This window comes from Wolffia australiana, chromosome 2 (assembly GCF_029677425.1).
Source record: "Wolffia australiana isolate 7733 chromosome 2, ASM2967742v1".
Classification (NCBI taxonomy): Eukaryota; Viridiplantae; Streptophyta; class Magnoliopsida; order Alismatales; family Araceae; genus Wolffia; species Wolffia australiana.
In genome coordinates, this window is record NC_135836.1 from 1,460,614 (window position 1) to 1,472,359 (window position 11,746).

Sequence of the window (11,746 nt, forward strand, 5' to 3'; positions counted from 1 at the left end):
TGCTTCTTCGTGATTTTTGGCTTATAAAACATTTGGGAGCCTGTTTCAAAGGTACCCTTGTCTTTCTCCAAGCCCTCAAACTAATGCAAATGGATCAATTTATATTCATACTTCCAATTTTTTGCTTTTCCATATCGTCCAGAGGGCTCCCCCCTGCCTTACTCATCTGATCTATATGGCTTTATGTACAAGCATGTTCCCACACCATATGCAATATCCACTTTCTTCCTAAATACCACAACCCAGGGCTAGGCCCCCCAAGGTTCAGTGTTTAACCGGATACAAAAAAAACAAATTAATGAAGCAACTCTCTCTTCCTTGAAATCAGTGCCAAACTATTCCATCTTCCCAGGCCCTTCTACCACAACCATCCGTTAAAAAAATATCTCATCTTTGCACCGTGGACTTGTTTCTTTGTCCCAATTACCCCCTCACAGAAACTTATAATCAGCGGTTTGAGCCGTCAACCCCATCCACCAGAACACGCCCGTGATGGTCCCCTGGTCTCTTCTTCCTCTTCCTCTTCTTCTCAGCCTGCTACTCCCAATTATCCTCTTCCTCTTCTTCTTCTTCTTCTTCTTCTTCAGGACAACAACAAAGAGAGCTGCCCTCCCTCCGGGGCCACGCCCATGGCCTATCATCGGCAACCTCCCCCACCTTCTCCTTCGCCTTCTCTCCTCAAAACTACGTCTCCACGCAGCTCTGGCCGCCATAGCCAACGACTACGGCCCCCTCTTCTACCTTCGCCTTGGCTTCTGGAACATCGTCGTAGCTTCCTCCCCCTCTTCCGCCTCTCACGTTCTCAAAACATGCGACCGCTTTCTCTGCAGCAGACACATCCCCAGCGCCTATCGTACCCAAGAGAGAGTCGGTGATTCCTTCTTCTGGAATCTCGACTGCGACGAATACTGGCGGTCTCTTCGCTCTCTGATGAAAGCCCACCTTCTATCTATTCCGTCTCTCTCCAAGCACGCCCCTGTGATAGAGCAGAAAGCCATGGAGATGGCTCAGTTTCTTCTCTCCAGATCCGGAGACGAAGTCAAGATCGGCGAGGCTGTGTTCACCACCGTTTTCAACATTATCGGTAATCTCGTCTTCTCCAGGTACGAGTTTTGTTTACGACCACAATTTAAGACTTTAGGTCAATAGTTGACGATTGCGTTCGCGTTGTCTGTCAACGTTGACCTTCATTTTTTCCTATACATTTTTGCTTAAATATCAACGGCGATGAAGATGAAGTAAAAGTTTGATGATGAGAAGCAAGGGTTCCGTATGCTCAGATGACGATGAAGCATGATAGACGTTTGACAATGATGGTGTTCAACATCAACGTCAGTGTCAATGGGATGAACCAATGAAGGATTTTCTATGTTTTTAACTCAAATGACGTTTTGAAGTAAATGGCAAATGATATTTTTATCATCTTTTATCATTTTACCCTACAACGGTGATCCCATCGTCGTCTATCAGCCAGCATTCATCCTCAGTGAGGATCAATGATGTGACATGATGTCACAAACGTTGATACCTTCATCAATAAAATGCTAACCCACTCGTCAATGACATTGTCATCTTCATCATCCTGACAAGCATAACCCAAACAATCTCCATGAGTGGTTTCTCTTTGAGGAATAGCATCCGTCATCCTCAACCATCATTTTTGCTAAACTTTATCTTAAAAGCTATTTGCGGCAATGTCACAGAAAGTTTTGATATTCAGGAGTGGGTGGCAATGGCGATGACATGTGATGATGATGTTGTCTCAAGGTTGATACTTGTCCTGGCGGCATAAACTGTCTATGTCATCGTCATCATCATCATTCCGTCGTCTAGTTCTCAGAGTTTATCACCCAAAATTCATCATCAATGAGGATTGATGACGTTGGCGTGATCTTAGGGTGTGTCAAACACTACAAGGGACATGTTACATTGCTGTACTCTGACGTTTTCACCAAAACATCAACTGTTATGTCAGCAACGTCGTCAAGTACCCATCATCCTGACATTCGGAATCCAATAAATCTCCAGGGACGTGCTTTCTCTTGAAGGGCAGGGCTGGTTCCCAGACATGAAGAAACACATGGAAAGGATGGCCGAGCTTGGGATCCATCCATCAATCGAGGACTTATTCCCAGGGCTAGTCATGGGTTTCGACGTGCAGGGACTGAGGCGCGAGGTGAACACATCTGAATAAACTTTTCAGAAAGTGGGACGAAATTCTGCTGCAGCGGAACGAGGAGACGAGAGAGGAGGACTTTGCTATGGTGCTGCTTCGGAGTGGGGCCTCCTTCGATCAGATGAAGATTGTCATTGTGGTATGTATCATCTAGTGTTGGGAGTGAACACCCTGCCTAAATAGGTCTAAAGAGGAGAAGTAGCGCCCTTGCTAATGGCTATAGCTTTTGGTATAGTGTCAGGCACTTGCGTCGAACATCATTGAAGCGAGGAATGTTGGAAATAACACCCTGCATCAATAGGATTAAAGAGAAGTAGCTGCCTTTCTAATGGCTACAGTTTTTGGCACAGTGATAGGCACTTCACTCCAACAACTGGTATCATAGTTTAAATCGTGGGTTCATATTCCAATGGGGTCCTGATGGGAGTCAATGACACACCTAAGTAGGATTAAAGAGGAGAAGTAGAGCCCTTGCTAATGGCTACAGATTTTGGCACAGTGGTAGGCTCTTAACTCCAACATCTAGACAAAGATGATGATGAGTTGTCATCATCATCATGGTCTTCGCAAGGATGAAGATTTCAAATTACTAAATCATCATCTACTTTGAAGTTTCATTGTCTCCCATCATCTCCTGTGGATAGCCTCTTTCTAAAGACAAGTGACGATGACAAAGACGTCAACATCATCCAAAGCTACAAATATTGATGAATGACAGGTTTCCTCATCGTCCAGAAATGCATGATAATCGACCAATGACGGATTTAGAGTTTAGGATTTAGGGTTTTCGTATGATGGATCATCCGCAAAAACTTTATTGCTTATGCATATAATCAAAATTCAAAGGTATTACGATGAAAGTCACTAATTCTCAAGGCTTTGTAGGGGATCTTTGCCGCCGGAGCAGACACGACCACAAGTCTGATAGAATGGATCATGTCTGAGCTTCTGAGGAACTCAGAAATCATGAACCGAGCAAAGAACGAGTTAACCAAAGTCATGGGCACACGTTCGTCTACAGATAAACAAGACCTCGCCATTCCAGACGAAACCCAGCTTAGTCGCTTAACTTTTCTACATGCTTGCATTAAAGAAGCCCTTCGTCTTCACCCACCGGCACCGCTTCTTCTTCCCCACCGCGCCATTACAGACTGTGAGGTGATGGGATACACTGTTCCAGAGAATTGCACTGTGTTAGTGAATTTCTGGGCTATTGGCCGAGACCCAGAGGTCTGGGAAAACCCTCTTCAGTTCTCGCCAGAGAGATTTCTTTCTGGTGACGTAGATTATAAAGGGGGAAACTTTGAGTTTGTCCCCTTTGGTGCAGGCATGAGGATGTGCCCCGGTATGTTGATGGGTATTCGCATTGTTCTTCTGCTCTTAGCGACTATGGTGCATAATTTTGACTGGGTCATGCCCGGCGGGAAGGAATGCGGTGAGCTGAACATGGAGGAGAATCTAGGCATTGTTTTGGAGCGAAAAGAAGCTTTGGTTCTCATTCCCAAACCTGTGTAAAATAGTGAATAATTATGTATTGGTTTACGTATGTTAATGAGTTGATACTATCCGTTGGATCTTTGTTCTTGACTGTTATTTTATTGACTTTCGTGTGATTGGTTGATTATGTCGTTTGTTTCGGTTTCTAGTCGCGTTTCAAGTAAAGTGAAGGTTGTCTACTTTGATTCCCGTCCGCCAATATTATTTGTTTTATCTTTGTTCTTGACCGTTCTTTATTATGTTTTATGTGATTGCAAGGTTATCTGTTTTGATTTCCGTTAGTTAATATTTTCTTTTATCTTTGTTCTTGACGATTGGTATTATTGGTCCGGGCTTAAATATTAGAGGAAGTAATTTTATCTCTACTGATTTGGATTATACGTGCCGGTCAAAATAAAGATACACAAGGTGTATTTTCTCCGAAGAAAACGATTTATAAGAAGGTTGCAATGCCCTTATCATTGATAGATGTGGATCACTTGGGTTCCGTATTAATCTACTTTGCTAATGCGTCTATTTCGTGCCAGCTATATATATATCGTGTACATGAATTCATGAATTCTTGAGTTCATGAATTCTTCTTGCCAGCTATAGCGTGTACTTAATCATTCTTTATTGATATTATCATCCTTTCATCTTTCAATTTTTGAATCGATAGAATCTCGACATTGTTTTGCAGAGAAAAGAAGCTTTGGTTCTCATTCCCAAACCTGTATGAAATAGTGAATAGAGAGGAGAGTATAAGGAAGAATAGGGGTAGTTCTTGTATCTGTATTGGTTCGCGTTATGTTAATGAGTTGATATTATCTTGACTGTCATTATTTTTTTATTTTCATGTGATTTGTAGGTTTATGTCGTTTGCTGTTGTTCTCTAATCGCGTTTGAAGATTAGTGAATGTTATCTGTTTTGTTCTTGACCGTTGTTTGTCATGTTTTATGTGGTTGTTTGGTTCATGTGGTTTGGTATTGGCCCCTGTTTTTATTGATCTGCATGATAAACGAAGTTAAAAAACAAAGATCCATATAGCCGCATTTTCTTTATCCAATGCTATGATTTATTATAAAGCCGCATTTTCTTTATCATTGATAGATGTGTAACTACACATATGGATCACTTAGGTTCCATATTACTGCTTTTCTCATGCATTTACTCTTTTGACTTCATGATTTTTTCTTGCAAGCATATTCCCGTGCTTAATCATTCTTATTCATATTCCCAGTCTTTCATCTTCAAATTTTTAAACAGTAATAAAAAAGTTGATCTACAATGCTCTAAAAATTAACTTTGTTGTTGAATTGATTCATATTTAAATTACATAAAAATATGTACGCTGCTAAATAATAGTAAAAATAAACGAATAATACATGATGCATGTTAGTTTAATTAAGAAATGTTAACCTTCGACAATAAAATCACAAATAAGTGGGTATTATATTCTAATACCTCAGAAACTAGGATCATTTCTATGTACTGCTTGTGAATGTTTTATAATTGGGGGTCATCCTTTCATTAAAATATAATTAAAAGCATGAAATAATATCCACAATGAGCACTTTATCCCTTTACATATAACTGTCATCTTCCACATGAGAGAATTAGGGGTGCAGGGAGAAATGGGCTATGTACTTACCTAAATGGCAGGCCAGCTACAAACTGAAGCCAGAAAGCAATTTCAGTTCTCGACAATTAACCCCGGTACCTTCAGCCTCTGTCTCATATTTCTTTATTTTAATCATAAATCCCTCAGCTTAGATCATGGACTAGAAACCATTTAAAACCCGTAAGTAAAGAAGATAAATAAAGTTAACTCATGATCGTCTTAAAACAAGTTCATCTTAAAAAGATCTTTAAAAAAATGAAATATATTTACTTACATGAACGTTTAAGTTTATAACTTTTGGATCCCTATTTTACCGCCTTGAATTCATATAACAATATATACATATATCCTTATATCAGTAACAAACTTGGCATTCCCCTTCTTTCCTCTACCTACCCGATTGATATTTCTATATTTTATTCCAACCAAATATATTTTCTACGTTGTTCTCACACATCCTCCCTTTTCCATCTATAAAACTCAATTAATACCAATTATTCCCATCTTTCCTTTATGATTTCTTGCATCCCAAAGTTTATATCATGCTAACTATCTACTTTTATTATTGGCAAAAAATAGGGTGCTGGTTACTGCCTACCCAAGGGTTGTGTACGTAGACCAAACCAGTCGTAACCTGAACACCACCTGAGGGGTTTTATATATTGATGGCACATGTCATCTAGATGCGTCGAAGAAGTCATCCGTGCCACTGCTATCGTCGTCGACTGTCGGGTGAATTATGCTCGTCTATCGTGTTTTAATTTCCCATCTTCTTCGTTAGTTGTGTTCCGTGTGTTTTGGACTCCTCGAGTCGCCTTCGTCGCATCGCGACGCGTCTGTCATTTTGTTCATGCTCTTGTGTCTTGTCGTTGTGGAGGGAGGGGTCCTTAGCCTTTTGGACCCCTCCCTTCCCCTTTCCTTTATTTTCTTTATGTTTTTATTTTCCTCTTATCTTTGTAATGGGCCCACTATATAAGAGTCCCCCTTATTGGACTTCCCCTTCCCCCCCCCTTTAGGGACCCATTAGGGCCCATTAATTTCCCTACTTAAGGGAAGGGTGGCGCCCTAATGAACTCAGACAAGGAAGAATCGAAGTGAAGTTTTGTGTTGTTTTTCTTGGTCTCACCCTCTTGAAAGAAAGAGAGAGGGAGAAATAAGAAGAGGAGGAGGATCCAGGGTGGGGCTGAAAAGGATGGCCGCGAGAAAACAAAGCCACCAACAGAAGTGGCTGAGAATCTCGTTTTCCCTCAAGGTGGACCCTGTATCCCGCGAAGCACCGGTGGGTAGTTCATTCACTGACAACGGCCATGTTTTCTACCGCAAGCTCGTGGTGGCGCCAGGAAGATCCGGGCACCCAATTCTGGGAATCCACCATATGTGCGCCCTGTTCACGGTGTACACCCCCAGCCAGTCTTGTTTCCGCAATTACACTTGCGGATTGACTTCGATCTGAGTCAAGGTGCCAATCTCGACCATGCAAAGGCCTGTTCTGCCTCGCCAATTTGACTGTGTGACGATGAATTCACCCAGGTCGGCGTCGTGACGGCATCATGTGAGCACTGTAACACCAATTCATTGGGGACTAGGTCGAGGTTTCGATCTCGACTGCACGAATACCAGCGTCAGCCGCGCTAGATTGATCGTGCGACGGTCAATTCTCCCAGATCAGCACTTGAACATCATCGCAGGGGATTACAACACCCGATCCAATGAGAGATTGGGTCGTATGCCTACACGGGAAGACTGATCAAGGCGCTCCTTTTTGCCTTGAGTGCTCGACCGAACCAATCATAGACCACGCCAAGCCACCGTGGGTCGTACAGAGAACCGTGGGTTGTACGGTTCTGACCGAGTTGCTTTGTGCTCCGCCCGCGCTCCTACTGATCGTGCGCTCGCTGTGCGCTGCCACCCACATTGAACTCTTTCGGGTGACCCCCTGTCGAGCCCGTCCGGGGTTCAAGTCGACAGCCCCCTGCACTCCTCCTCCTCCTCGCCTCCATTCTTCTCACCGTTGCTCTAGCGCCACATCGCCAGTCAAGCTACCGACACTCTCTGGCTCCTCTCCACCACACCCGCTCTTGCTACGCAGCTGACGAAGACTTTGCACACGAGCCATGCGCAGTGGAGGTACGTCGTTCTCCACCCCCTTGTTATATTATTCTGTGAAGTATACTTTCATCTTGACTACACCGCGCTTGGGCTAGGAAGGTGAGAGAGGAAAATTGAGAGAAAACTACGATCATTGAGCATCTTTACTGGTACGGACGAGCCCATCCGCTATGTGCGGGCCCCTACGGATTGATCTTGTTCGGCACTGTAGTCACTTTCGACCCCCTAAAGAGGCTCGAGAGGCCAGTGTCGCCGTCACCTATTGACCCATTCAGAGTTCGGAGCTCGGCATCTCCCTCGAGTTGGGGCCTGCAAGTACGATATGTAGGATGCATTCATTTGCGTCGTAGTTACATATCATTTTAGGGTTTATTCCGTCGGACGACGACGACGCCGTCAACGTCCAACATCCATATCTCGGTACCCGAGCCTCATCCTCGGTACCGACCGGACGACATCCCAGACGACGTCCGACATCAAATTAATATCAGAGCATCATCTCGATACCTGCACGGACGATGACACTGCCATCGTCTAGCGTCATATATTATGTGGAGTATTTATAAGTGTTTCTAGGCATGGGGTGAGCGTAAATGTCCCAATTACACACAGACCCTACTCGCTCACACCCATGGTGCAAAAAGATAAAGATGCAAGAATTGATACCAAGGCTGCTCTTGCAGCAGGCCGTAGGCCTCCATGTCATGTGTGTGTCCCTCGGAGTTGGTCATACATAGAGTATGAAGGTCCTTGCATCATCTTCAGATGTGAGCATGGAGGTGTGCTGAGAAACATCAATTTGACACGAGGTCACGTACTCCCGCCACTAGTGCTCCATGCGATGCCCCACTCTCGGGGGCTAGCCTTCAGCAGGATGTGACACATAAGGAGAGCAGGCCAAACAGAGGCTCTCAATGTGATGACAACCACGAGCCGCACGAGGGAGGTCCTACCAAGTGATGAAGAGGGAGGGGGTGCGGGAGCATACCACATAGTCAGCGAGGGCATATGTGGCCTGGTTCCCCTTGCACAACTGGTGGTCAATGCTGGTCACGTGGGGAAAACACCACATGATGTCTCGCTATACACTCTAGAGACGCCACTATTAGCATGAGCCTGCAGTGAGCATGTTGACCAACAACTGTGAGTCCAATTCTATGATGATATGACGATATGATGATGGTTGCACTCCTCGGAGAGGAGCAAACTATAAAGTATCACCATAGCTGATAATATGATCAATGTATGGTTATCGCATACATTTTGGATGATTTGGAATTATTATCTTAAAATTTATCATGTTATTATTTGAATTAATTAAATATGTATGCATTAGCTATAAATTCCAATTCTACACATTATGGTTATTTTAACTGATCTCCTTGACTTTTTGAAGTCAAGCAATTTTATTACAGATGAGTATTTTATGGTTCCACGTGCAGAAATTTATACGAATTAGAAGACACAATTCTTGAGGATTTGAAGAATTTTGGGGGGCTAATTTATTCTACAAATGGGTGTGAAATGATCAAATGGTGTTGTGGACCTCCAAAAGAGCAATCAAAGGGAGATGCACCACTACCTGACCTGCCTGATGGGCTTTCAAACACCTTACGAAAGAAAGAAGCTGAAAGTTACAAGGCAAAGCTCTTGATCAGTGGATAAAAAGAGGCAAAATGGCAAAAAAAATAGAATAGAAAATGCCCAAAGGGTATTTTAGTAATTCTTCCTATGTATAAATACTCTTTTTCTCCGTCATTTGCACTCATTCTGGGCATTCTCTAGCAAGTGGCTGGCCAGCATGACAAGACATTTTTAGAATCCAGGTTCTTTGACCTACTTGATGTAAATTTTTTGAAGTTTTCACTTAATCTGATCTCTTGTTTGTATTCAAAAATGCCTGATCCTAGTGAAATATAAGAATCCAGACTTGAGCAAAAGCATTTACAGCAGAAGCATTCGCCGGCTGGTCTCACGCGCTTGCAAACACTAGACATAAAGTGATGGAGCGTGCCAGCCTGCTCCATGTGAGACGTCTTCGGAGCCACCATCGTCTTCGTCAACAACCTCGCCAGTTCGCATCCAGCCCGACTGGCATGCCCAAGCGCAAGTGAAGACACCGAGGTTCAAGAACCCGGGGTAAAAGCACGTCCATGCATTCGACGTTGTGATCTTCGTCGATACATGCCCTTTCTATTCATCATTTTACCATGATCGTCGAGTTGTGTTCCTAGCCTCATATGTTGAGTGTTTCTCTTGTGTTGTCATATGGCATAGTGTCTTTTGTTTCTTTAGATTTTATTTTTGGTTTTAAAAGGGGGTCCTATGGATATGGACCCCCTTAATGAACCCATCCTAGGGGGGCCATCTGGACCCCTATATAAGGGAGAAGAGGGCACCCTAGCTCGGTTAGGCCTTGTTATCATTTTTGGAAGTTTGTTCTGTACTTGATCTCATGAAGGAGGAATGAGAGGGAAGAAGGGGAAGAGAGGGAACAAGAATAGGGAGAAGGAGAAGGGAGAAGAGAGAACGGGGTGAGGGAAGAAGTTTCTAGACCACTAGGGCCCACCATGTAGCGTCCCCGCCTATTCTAGACACACCGCCCAACCCGCTGACACCATGTTTGCCGCCTGGACCCTCCCTCCACGGTCGTCACTTTGTGCGGTCAACATAATGCACTTTGCGGTCACCACATTTGACACACTATGCGGCTGGTTGCCGCACTACGTCTGCGTGACCTGTCAAACACAAACTCGGTCAAGCGTCTGTCATGTGGCACACGCCGTTCACCATTCTATGGGTCAAGGACGAGCACTGCCAGTCTGACAGAGTCACAGATTCTCTCGGCAACGAAACTAGTTGATGTGTTCAACGGCTATGAATCCCATTGTCCCAGGGTACACCCCGGTGCTTCAGTTGCCCAGTCAATCGACCGTGCAGGTTACATCGTCAGAAACCCCATCGTTGCTGCCTTGGCACGGGCATCTATTACAAACTCATGTTTGCTTGATCGACGCTCGCACGTCCATTGACCGCGGGGTCCTCTATCGCCCGGGTCGTCGGGTCGCTCGTGTGTCCCTCGTCGATCAAGCGAACATGAGTTTGCAATAGATGCCCGTGCCAAGGCAGCAACGATGGGGTTTCTGACGATGTAACCCGCACGGCCCCGCACTACACTCTGGGTCTTTCGTGGAACCCTTTGCAGAACCGCGGCAGGTACAACAACCTGTTGGGCTGCATCGTAGTACACTCCTGGTCGATTGTGGGGGCTCTCTGCTAAATAACGCAGGCGCAACGTTAACCCGCCCTGCGCGGCCCCCATAGTGCATGCCGGCTTGCTCACAGACACTACTGCCTTGGCCCCCCCTCGCTGCATCATTTTCCTACATCGCGCCTACGCCGCACCCTGTGCCCGCGCCTGTGCTTTGCCCTACGTGCCCCCACTTGCACTCGATGACGTCCCGCGCTGCCTTGCCACTGTTGTCATTGTCTATCCTGCTGTTGTTGTCGCTCGCGGCCATGCGTGTGTCATGCCCTACTTCGCCCGTGGCCACTGCTGCTTCCACCCTTATCGTCCTCACCCTCCAGCATTATGTCTCCACCGCCACGTCATCGCCACCTGTTGAGTTCATTGTGCTCCCTCCCCAGCACACCTCCACCTCACTGGCAGTAGTGGTTCACACTAACATATACATCGACGAAGCCGCCAACGACAATCGACACTGCCGACGAGGTGCATCATTCCCCTTTCTCGTCAGTTATATTACGTCTTTCATTATATGTTCGGCTGCACTTCACCGCGCTCAGGTTAGTTTAGGTGAGAGAAATATATATAATGCGAAAACTACATCACAAGGGAATTCTTCAGTACGGGTCGAGCCCCTCCGTTATGTGCGAGCGCCAATGGAATAATTCTGTTCAACGTCGTAGTCGTCGTCGTTGCTCCAGCGAGGGTTAGAAGGTCACCATCACCATCACCGATCATCCACCCGGGGCTTGGAGCTCGGTGAATCCCCACGAGTTGGGGCATGCACGTACATACGCCTAGGGTTCACGTCATCACATATTACATCCTGTTAGGGAATTATCCGACGAACGACATCACTGGCGACACCCGACATCATCTAGATATCCAAGCATTGTCTCGATACCCGTTTAGACAACGTCTCCGACGACATCCGGCCTCACAAAGAGCTCCCTCTCTGTTGACTAAGCCGATTTTCGGCTAAGTTTGGGAGGGAGTCGACCTGTTCAAACCGGTCTGACCAGATTGCACTAGCCATAACAAAACTATTTTTAGGTTTTTTCTGCATTTTAAAAATCTTAAACAATCAGAAAAAATCTCTAAAATTAATACAAGCAA

General features: G+C 45.0%; 1 pseudogene across 1 annotated transcript; it reads left to right on the forward strand.

The window, feature by feature from the left end:
* Positions 1 to 413: 413 nt before the first annotated feature.
* LOC144700312 ((S)-N-methylcoclaurine 3'-hydroxylase isozyme 1 pseudogene) lies at positions 414 to 3,760 on the forward strand (annotated as a pseudogene). Its single transcript, XR_013580699.1, has 3 exons — positions 414 to 1,103; positions 2,029 to 2,188; positions 3,062 to 3,760. The product of XR_013580699.1 is annotated as a (S)-N-methylcoclaurine 3'-hydroxylase isozyme 1 pseudogene (transcript).
* Positions 3,761 to 11,746: the final 7,986 nt, after the last annotated feature.